The 10167-nt window shown below is 41.2% G+C and overlaps 1 pseudogene; it reads left to right on the forward strand.

Moving 5' to 3' along the window:
• Positions 1 to 8467: 8467 nt before the first annotated feature.
• Positions 8468 to 9122, forward strand: LOC113924104 (annotated as a pseudogene).
• The last annotated feature ends 1045 nt before the right edge of the window (positions 9123 to 10167 follow it).

Consider the following 10167-nt stretch of genomic DNA (forward strand, 5'->3'; position numbering starts at 1 on the left):
TTCCTTTCCAGCTCCTCTGGCAGTAATGTCTTCCTCACACGAAGTATTCAGTAAACATCCTCTGGTTGATTAGCACCAAACAGAACAACTCTTTCAGGATACATATAAAATCCTCTCGAGCAATCAGCCAGCTATTTCCACCGTCTTAGACAAGCATAAACTTAGCAATATTGATGCAAGATGGCTTTGCCTTTTACACAGGCGCACATTGAAAGGAAACATTCCCTAATGGAGATGGTTTTAGAAACACCAGTGATATACCAGTAAGTAGCTCCATCGCTGAGTTCAGTGGCTTGCAAAGAATCGCCGCCGGTAACTAAACGGTGACTCTTCCCATGACTTTAACACCTCCTCTCAGTTCCTATGCATGGATTTGAAATTAAATACACGTCGCCTTTACAGAAAGCTATGGCAGTATGACTAGAAATGAGAAAGAAATGCACGGCAGGTGGTCCACGACGGGTGCTTTCAGACCTGTCCTGACTGAGCCCTGGAACAAGGAGAGTCAGAAGTCGGGAGGCAAAATCTCATTAGGAAACCTTGCAAAGATCCTGCCTTGAGAAAAAAGATACTAAATGAGATGAGAATACTCTTCAAGGAACCTCTTAAAGAGCAGCTGATCTGTTATCAACTTCTTCCATTTTAGAGGAACACCATCTAACTCGCTGGCGTGAGCCCTGCTAGGAACAGGTGGGACAGGCACATGGGGATCTTGGCACCTGCCTCTCTTCACATTAAGTCAGTGTCCTGAATATTTCCAACACTCATACATGCTTCATTCATTTTTTTTTTCACTTTTAAGAAGACAGCAATAACTTCAGTCCCTATTCTCAAGTGTCCTCTTTATGTTGTAGCTCTATTATTTCTGGATAGTTCCCCCTTCTGATTTATTTTTCACTGCAGGATGTGTATTTCCAACCTATCACATCACTCCCTTGGCGGCCGGCTGTCCTTGGCGCCACACGACTGAAAGCCACCTGGTCTCCTGGGACCGCCCTCGGCAGCCGGCACTGACCCGGGCGCCTTCCCTGCGTTCGGTGTCACCTGCACGCATGCGTGTCCTCCTCAAGTGAAGCAGGGGTTGCTGCACAGAGTCAGGAGGGATGAGCGTGATACCTGACACGTGACACACTCGTTTATCATGTGTGTCATATCACAGAGAATAATTAATGCATATCATTTGAATAAATGAATGGAAATATTTTTAGACTAATCACATACAAAGTAACAATGAATGATAAAGTGCAAAGAGCTTTTTGGGTTTTCAGAGGCAGCAATGAAAGGGAAAAAAAGAAAAAATACAGAGGCAGTTTAAATATTTAACTCTAATTGTTTTTATTTTAATAACAGTATTTTCAGTGGAGAAAGAATTGCAGAACAATAATTACCCATATTAATAGCACTCAGAGATAACAAATCCTAAAATACTAAAATAGATTCCTACCACCTTCTTTCTCTCTCTTAACAAAAAGTTATTATACTACAGGTAGTGTTTTTACCCTAATTTTTTTTTCACTTCATCTTACCCAAAGAATTATTGTGACAGCTCACAATAGTTTGCTCACAACCAACTTCCTCTTTGCACACACGTAAGAACAGAGACAGTCCTGGTGGTAGAATTATGATGGTTTATCACGAAGCAGGTGGCCACTGTGGGACCCTGACAGCACCTTTCGGGCTTATCCGTCCTCACCTTTGTCTGACCTTCCTCAAACCCCAGACATCACGGCCCCATGACCCTCTGTAGCTGGTGTTCCATAAATGTTAAGCTCCTTCTAAAGGGAGTTGGTAATCTCGTGATTTGCCTGCCTGCCTGGTATTTCACAGGTGGTAGTTAACGTGATCCTCCCAAGCATCACACCAGGAGCAAAAATAAAATGTCTGCAAATGGATGTAAGAGGAGATAAATCCATGCCCCCTTTAGCCACCACAGATCAAGTGCAGACACGTCATTTGGTGAATCTCCAGAACACAAGGAGAAGCAGGCTCTACTACTCAAGGGAACGCCTCCAAATATTTTAAAATAAAAGAAGGGCGGAATCACACACAAAGACTAACATAGAACCACACTTCTCAAACATCTCATCTCAGAACACATTTGCAGAAGTAAAATCATGGAGGATCCAAGGTAGCTTAGAATTACATGGGTTAAAATCTACTGAATTTTGCCAAATTAAGAATTAAAATAGCACTTTAAAAATACTAACTCATTTAAAAATAACCATTATAAGTCCATTGTACATTAAAAGAAATAACACATTCTTATGAAAAATAACTACTTCCCAAAGCAAATAAATTAGTAAGTGGAGGGTTTTACCCTTTTCTAAATCTCTTTAATGTCTGCCTTAATAGGCAGCAGGTGACCCCAGCATTAACCTGTGGACAGGCAGGAAAGCCTACAGGACATCCTGATAGAACGCGCTCCGCACAGAACACCATCCCCAGCGCCCTGCATACCGTCCTGTCTCTTATTCCGACCAAATCACCTGAACTACATACTCCCATCATCTGACCTCTCACAGTGGGCAGAGAGAGGTTAACCAACTTACGTCTGCTCACACAGCTTGGAAATGGTGGAGCTTTGGTTTAAACACAGGAAAACTGACTCTCGCCTCTTTGTCCTAAAAACCCGCATTTCAAGGAAATAGACACAAAGTAGATACCAAGTTTTTACTCATAAATTGTTCTTTGTCTTTATTACAGATCAGACCTGGAAATTCATTCCAAGAAGGAGTTATAAAGTCATTCATATGACTACTTGGAACCACACGTGGGGAGCAAAGGCCCCGGAAAGTTGGCAGCTCTGGCGGAAGAAGACACAGGCCGTGACAGGGTGAGAGTGGCGTGGCTCAGGGGCCGAGCCCGACGCCGGCAGCCAAGCCCGGAAAGGCCACCGGTGAGACCGAGGGGGCGCGTCGGTGTAGAGCAGAGCCAGGGGCCTGTGTTGCTAGCACCGGAAATCCCTCCGTTCGTGTGTCTCTCTATGACGTCGTGGGTAAGTTTTCCCTCACTGCCTTTTTCTTTCTTCCCACACAAACACAAATACGTAGAATAGACCAAGTCTGTTTCTAACTTACAAAGAAACTCTAAAATACTGTCCGGTCTATATTACAGCTCAAATAAGGAGGTTTCCTAATACTTTTACGATTTTCAAGATAATTTTTTAAAAAATCAAATGTTTTTATTCCTCCAGGTCACCATAACGCCAGACTGTCAGTGTTCGATAAGCTTTTCCAAGTTTCCTCTTATGGAGCAATCAACACACAAACACAGACACACACACACCCAGACACACACACACTCACACACAAACACACAGACACACACAACACTCAGACACACACTCACACACACAGACAGGCACACACACTCACACACACAGACACAGACCCAGACACACACAGACACACAGACCCCCCCCACACACACAGACACACACAGATACACACGCACAGACACACATATACAGAGACACACACACAGACACACACACTCACACACACAGACACACACACAAACACACACAGAGACACGCAGTTACACACTCAGACACACAAACAGACACACTCACACACAGACATAGACACACAAACACACACTCAGACACACACAAACACACAGACACACACACAGACTCACACACACACACAGCTCTAGTTTTCAGCAAACCACACGCTTGCTGAGAACAAACAGAAAAGCCAGAGAGTTTACAAAAATAAAGCATCTCTTCAAAGGCAGTGAAATCTTTTAGGGGAACCAGTTCTCAAGGGGCCAAAGTTATAAAGAAAAGAGAACGACACAAGGTGAGTGTGTTTCATAAAACCAGCTTTTCACATCTGGCCTCTTGCAGATTCATGGCTCTGTGTGGAGATGTTTCTAAGAAGTAAATACGCCAATGGGAGGGAGCAAGATGGTGGAGGAGTAGGAGACCTGGATTTCGTCTGGTCTCGAATTCAGCTGGATAAGGATCAAACCATTCTGAACACCTACGAACTCAACAGGAGATCAAGGAGAGAGTAGCAACAACTCTCTGAACAGAGAAGCGACCACTTTCTGGAAGGTAGGATGTGCGGAGAAGTGAATCCGAGGTGATATTTGGGAGGATAGACAGCGGGGGAGGAGGCATCCGTGGGCCACTTTTGGCAAGTGATAGAGCCGCGGAGCAAAAAATCCGAACTTTTAGAGGCTGGATCCGCTGAGGGACATCGCTCCAGTGGCTAAGCAGAGGATGGAACCCTCGCGGGACAGTGTGGTCTCAGGACCCTCAGGGTCACGGGGGGACCAGGGGTGCCTGAGTGCGGCAGAGCTCCCAGGGATCGGAGCGGGGAAGCCGGCTTCAGACACGGAGCTGAGGCGCGGGCTCTCAGCTCGGGGTTGCCACAAACTGTGATCTGTGCCCAGTCAGGCCACTGCTCCTCCAGCAGGGACCCAACAAGCGGCAGATCCGGGGAGACTCCCCTTCCTCCCCCAGGAGGAGCGGTGCGGGAGCACACCGCAGGGATCTGCTGGGTTTGGAGACTCCACACGGGGTCGGGAGCCAGAGATAGAAAAGCTTGGTCACAGGCCAGGTGACCACGGAGTGCGGCCAGAGACCGGGGACACGGGAGTGACTGCTTTTCTCTGGGGGCGCACTGAGGAGCAGGGCCCCGAGTTCTCGGCTCCTCCGGGTGGAGATTGGGAGGCCACCATTTTCACCCTGGTCCTCCAAAGTTGTACGGAGAGCTTGCAGGGAACAAAAGCTCCTGAGAGCAAACCCGAGCAGCTTGCTTAGCCCAGACCCACAAGGGTGGGGCAATTCCGCCTCCGGCAAAGACATTTGGGAACCACAGCAACAGGCCCCTCCCCCAGAAGATCAGCACGAACAGCCAGCAAGCCAAGACCAAGTTTACCGATCAAGGAGAACGGGAGAACTCCAGCGCTAGGGGAATACTGCACATAGAATTCATGGCTTTTTTTTTTTTTACCATGATTCATTAGTTTTTCAAAGTTAATTTTTTTAACTTTTTTTTTTATTTTTCTTTTCCCCTTTTTCAACCAACATCTTATCAATACCTTTTTTTAAAAAAACTTTTTTTTTTATTTTTCATTTTTAGAGTCATATTTTATCCCTTCATAGTAGTTACCCTTATTTTTGGCATATATATATAAGTTGTTCTCTCTTTAAAATTTTGAGATACAGTTTCTTCTAACAGATCAAAATATACCCTAAATCACTAGTATATGGCTTTGTTCTAATCTCCTGCCTGCTCACATTCTCTCCCTTTTTTTTCGTTTTTCTTTTTTTTTTAAATCTTCTTTCTTTTTTCAAACAACTTCTTATCTTATCAAGTCCTTTTATAAAATCTTTCATAATTTTCATCTTTACAGTCATCTTCCATCCCTTCATTGTATCAACCCTTATTTTGTACATATATAAGTCTTTCTTCCTTTAAAATTTTAGGAGACGCTTTTTTCTAACCGACCAAAATACGCCCAAAATCTAGTGTGGGGCACTGATCTATGCACTAGCCTGATCATATTTGATCATATTCTGTTTTTTTTGTATTGTTCTGTTTTTGTTTTCATCTTTTTCTATTTGTTTCTTTTTTCTTTCTTTTCTCTTTCTTTTTTCTTTCTTTCCCTTTCTTTTCCCCTGGTTTCAGGTCCTTTCTGATTTGTATAGAGTATATTTGCTGGGGACGTTGTTAACCTGTTAGCATTTTGTTCTCTCATTCATCTATTCTCCTCTGGACAAAATGACAAGACGAAAGAAATCACCTCAGCAAAAAGAACAAGAGATAGTACCATCAGCCAGGGACCTACTCAATACAGACATCAGTACGATGTCGGACCTAGAGTTCAGAATCATGACTTTAAAGATACTAGCTGGGCTTGAAAAAAAGCGTGGAAGTTATTAGAGAAACCCTTTCTGGAGAAATAAAGAACTAAAATCTAACCAAGTCGAAATCAAAAAGGCTATTAATGAGGTGCAATCAAAAATGGGGGGCACTAACTGCTAGGATAAATGAGGCAGAAGAGAGAATCAGCGATATAGAAGACCAAATGATGGAAAATAAAGAGGCTGAGAAAAAGAGAGAGAAACAACTACAGGATCACAAGGGCAGAATTAGAGAGATAAGTGATACGATAAGACAAAACAACATTAGAATAATTGGGATCCCAGAAGAAGAAGAAAGAGAAAGAGGAGCAGAAGGTATATTGGAGCAAATAATAGCAGAGAACTTCCCTAATGTGAGGAAGGAAACAGGCATCAAAATCCAGGAGGCACAGAGAACCCCTCTCAAAATCAATAAAAATAGGTCAACACCCCGACACCTAATAGTAAAACTTACTAGTCTCAGAGACAAAGAGAAAATCCTGAAAGCAGCTCGAGAGAAGAAATATTAACCTACAATGGTAGAAATATTAGATTGGCAACAGACCTATCCACAGAGACCTGGCAGGCCAGAAAGGACTGGCATGAGACTCTGAGAAACAAACTGAGGGTTCTAGAGGGGAGGGGTGGGGGGATGGGTTAGCCTGGTGATGGGTATTAAGGAGGGCACGTTCTGCGTGGAGCACTGGGTGTTATGCACACACAGTGAATCATGGAACACTACATTAAGAACTAATGATGTAATGTATGGTGATTAACATAATAATAATAAAAAAAGAAGCATATATGACAGCAGAACTTTGGGAAATTTACTTCGCTGGAGAAATGATATGGTCATTTGAGATTCCCGAGGCAGTCCAGGCTTAGGGGGCCCGCAGCCAGGTGAGAAGAGAAGGCCAGATTGGTGACTGTCCACTCAGCGATTTTGACTCTCAGTAATTTGTGTTTGAGCTTAGGAAGAAACAAAGGTGCAGGGCTTTGTTAACGCCGCATGCTCTCAAGAGGAACCCCAGGTACTTCAGAGGGAAAGAAGGTCAATAGATAGAGTAAACAAGGATGAAACTGTAAGTAGCTATGGAGAGCACGAAGTAATATCAGCCTCATATTTTTAGAATTTAAATAAATGCCAATAATGTGTACACATCACCAAGAAGCTAATAAAAGGAAAAATATTAAAAATTTAAAAAAAAAACTACTGCAAAAGAAGAAAGGACAAAAAGGGAATTTAAAACAGGTGAGACAATTAGAAAATAAATGAAATAAGCTCATAAATAGAAACAAGATATACCAGTAACCATATTTAATGTAAATTAATTAAACTATCCAATTAAAAGACAAAGGTTGTCAGGCTGGATTAAAATCCAAAAGTACTTTACATGCTACTAACAAATGACATGCCTTAAATAGAAGAACACATACGTCAAAAATAGAAGTACAAGAAAAGACACTCCATGCAAACTCTAAACAATACAAAGCAAGGATGCTTTATAACATCAGGCTACAGAGCAAGAATTACGTCTGAAGAGTAAAAGAGATGTTTCATGACACCCACCAAGAAGATGCCACGATTTTAAATGTATATTCATATCTTACCATAACTACAATACATATAAAGCAAAAGGGACAGACCAAAAAAGAGAAAAAAATCTACATACGTACTAGAAGGCTTTTATACAACTCTGCCAACAACCAATAAAACAAACAGAAACATTTTTATCACAGTATGGAGATGTGAACAATACCGTTAAAAATGTTGACCTAATTTATATTTTATATACGATTACAACTATGTACATAAATACACAACACACCTAAACTAACAACGTTTCTTCCCTGCCATGAGTAATAATGTTCAGTATCTCTGGTGCAGGAGCCTTGTCTTTTCTGCCAGCATCCATGAAACCCTGGCATGGCAACTTTGGAGCAGGGTAAACTCTCAGACCCTTCATGGATATGCCTGACATTGGCTCACGGGGTATTCAAAAACCTGAGGAGTCCAAGAAATCTGAAATACGGTGGAAAAGCTTTTCCAAAATCGAAAGCTTTCCTGAAATATGGTTACTGGCTTCCCAACCCCAATGCTACTTTGCTCATCCAATGGATCAAATAAGTTGCTGTTAGAGAAGTTGGGTTTTTTTGTTTTTTGGTGGTTTTTTTTTTTTTTTTTTTGAGAGATGTTATAATATCTGTGGGGGACTGGATCATTGTTCCCAGTTATTCATGCTCACCCTGTATTCATGTCCTTTGCCATATGATTTTGCACGATACTTTCCCACATCTCATTGATGTTGGACTTGCTTTGGCTAATGGAAACATAAAGAAGCTATGCATGCCAGTTTCCAGCCAAGGCCTTAACAGGTAGTATATACTTTGCTTCCCTCTCTTGTTCTTTGGACCCTCCATGAAAAAAAGTAAGTAGTTGCTAGTCTGTCAGCTAAGTGAATCCACCTTGACTTCTGGAGCCAAACCTAGTGGATCAAGCTGGGCCTAGAAGTTCCATCTGATGGGAAGACCTGATTAAGAAATAAACATTTCTTGCCTCCCATGCAGCCCCGCCCCGCCGGGGCAGCGCGCATTTTCTGCACTCTGGGGATGGCGGGGGGAGAGGTAAACCAAGATTTCATTTTCAAGATAGAAAGCCCATCCGACTCAGCTGTGATTTTACCTAGCACTCCACAGGCCTGCACCAATCCACCATCTCCCCGTACAAGTAGCACAAGAAAACAATGTGGTGAAACATCTTTAAGTAGAGAATGAAGAAAATGATCAGACTTTCCCTGAGAAACCAGCATCTTCAACAGAAGAAAGTTAGAACTTCAGGAAAGTTTTAAACACATAGATGGTGAATTCAAAGAAAGTACATATTTGAAAAATACCTTCAAGAATATCAGTGCATGTGAATCTAAACCTCTTGATACTGAGTCATGCAGTGATCTCCAAAGTGACTGTGAATGAGGATCTTCCCAAACAAGGATTAAATGAAGAAAGAGCAAAATTGGTGAAGAAAGAAGACCTTCTTCGGAGGCTAAAACTGGTGAAAACATATAGATCAAAGAATGACCTGTCTCAGTTACAGGTGTTAATACAGAAGTGGAGAAGCTGTAGCCAGATGTTGCTTTATGAGTAGCAGTCAGCCATGTCTGAGGAGAACAACAAACTCAGCCTTACCCAGTTGATAGACCACTGTGGGTTAGATGATAAATTGCTACACTATAACACAAATGAAGAAGAATTTATGGGTATTTAATTCATAATTTTTTCTCCAGAATATTTTTCAGAATGACAACTTAAAAGATAATACATTTTAAAAGGAAGGTAGAAACCATTAGGGCCTAGAGAAAGGAATCTTGATGAACATCAATTTAGGGCACTCTGTTATCTAAATATAAAATAAGTTCTAAAATGAAAATTTAGTATTTTGGTAAGTTTGCCAAAGAAAACTTGACATTTAAAGAAATATGAAAAAAATTAAATCATGTTTAAAGAATAATTTGGTCATTTCTGGAAGTCAAATTTAATACATTGTTTTGTTTACTGTGGTAAAAAAAGTTCTATTTTTTAAGGTTTTATTTTAAATGTTAAAAAATAGTTCAGTCTGTTAATGTCTAAACCTAAAGTGGTCTAAAAATGCCTGCCTGTCTCCTAAGTTTATGAACCGTGTTTTTACCCATTTACCACATATTTCCTTCTGGATGGTGTAGCAGGTAATTAAACTAGTTCATATGTCCAAAAAAAAAAAAAAAAAAGAAAGAAAGAAACATTTCTTGTTTAAGTCATTGATTTTTTTTTTTTTTTTGAGATGTTTTGGAAGCAGCAAACACTTAGTAATACAGCATTTCTATGCTTGTAAAATTCTAAGGGCCTTGTATGGCCTGAAAATTAAGAACATAAGACTTAGGTTCAACGTACTCTATAATTTTGCCCTAACTGTCTGTTTAGTTTTATCTCTCTCAATTCCCTTTTGTTAACCTGGGCTTTTACTAAGATGGCTCTATGATTTAGCCCATGAGAGATTACTCCCCCAAATGCTTTTACTTTGTCAAGTCCAAATATCTTTCCTCACAGCACATTCCATAAAAATCTATCCATTCCAACAGGCCATTACCTTGATGGACCTTTTTATTAAGAATTACAATGCTGTACTCACATTTCATATCTTTAAATCCACTAATGCAAAATTTTAGTACCACAGTCTACCTTACCAATGAGCTATCTTGATAAACTTTAAATGCATCAATGACAAGAATTGTGCTCTTTTCATGCTAGAATATTTGACAGTATTTTACCCCCAC

Source organism: Zalophus californianus, chromosome 2, assembly GCF_009762305.2.
Source record: "Zalophus californianus isolate mZalCal1 chromosome 2, mZalCal1.pri.v2, whole genome shotgun sequence".
Taxonomy (NCBI): domain Eukaryota; kingdom Metazoa; phylum Chordata; class Mammalia; order Carnivora; family Otariidae; genus Zalophus; species Zalophus californianus.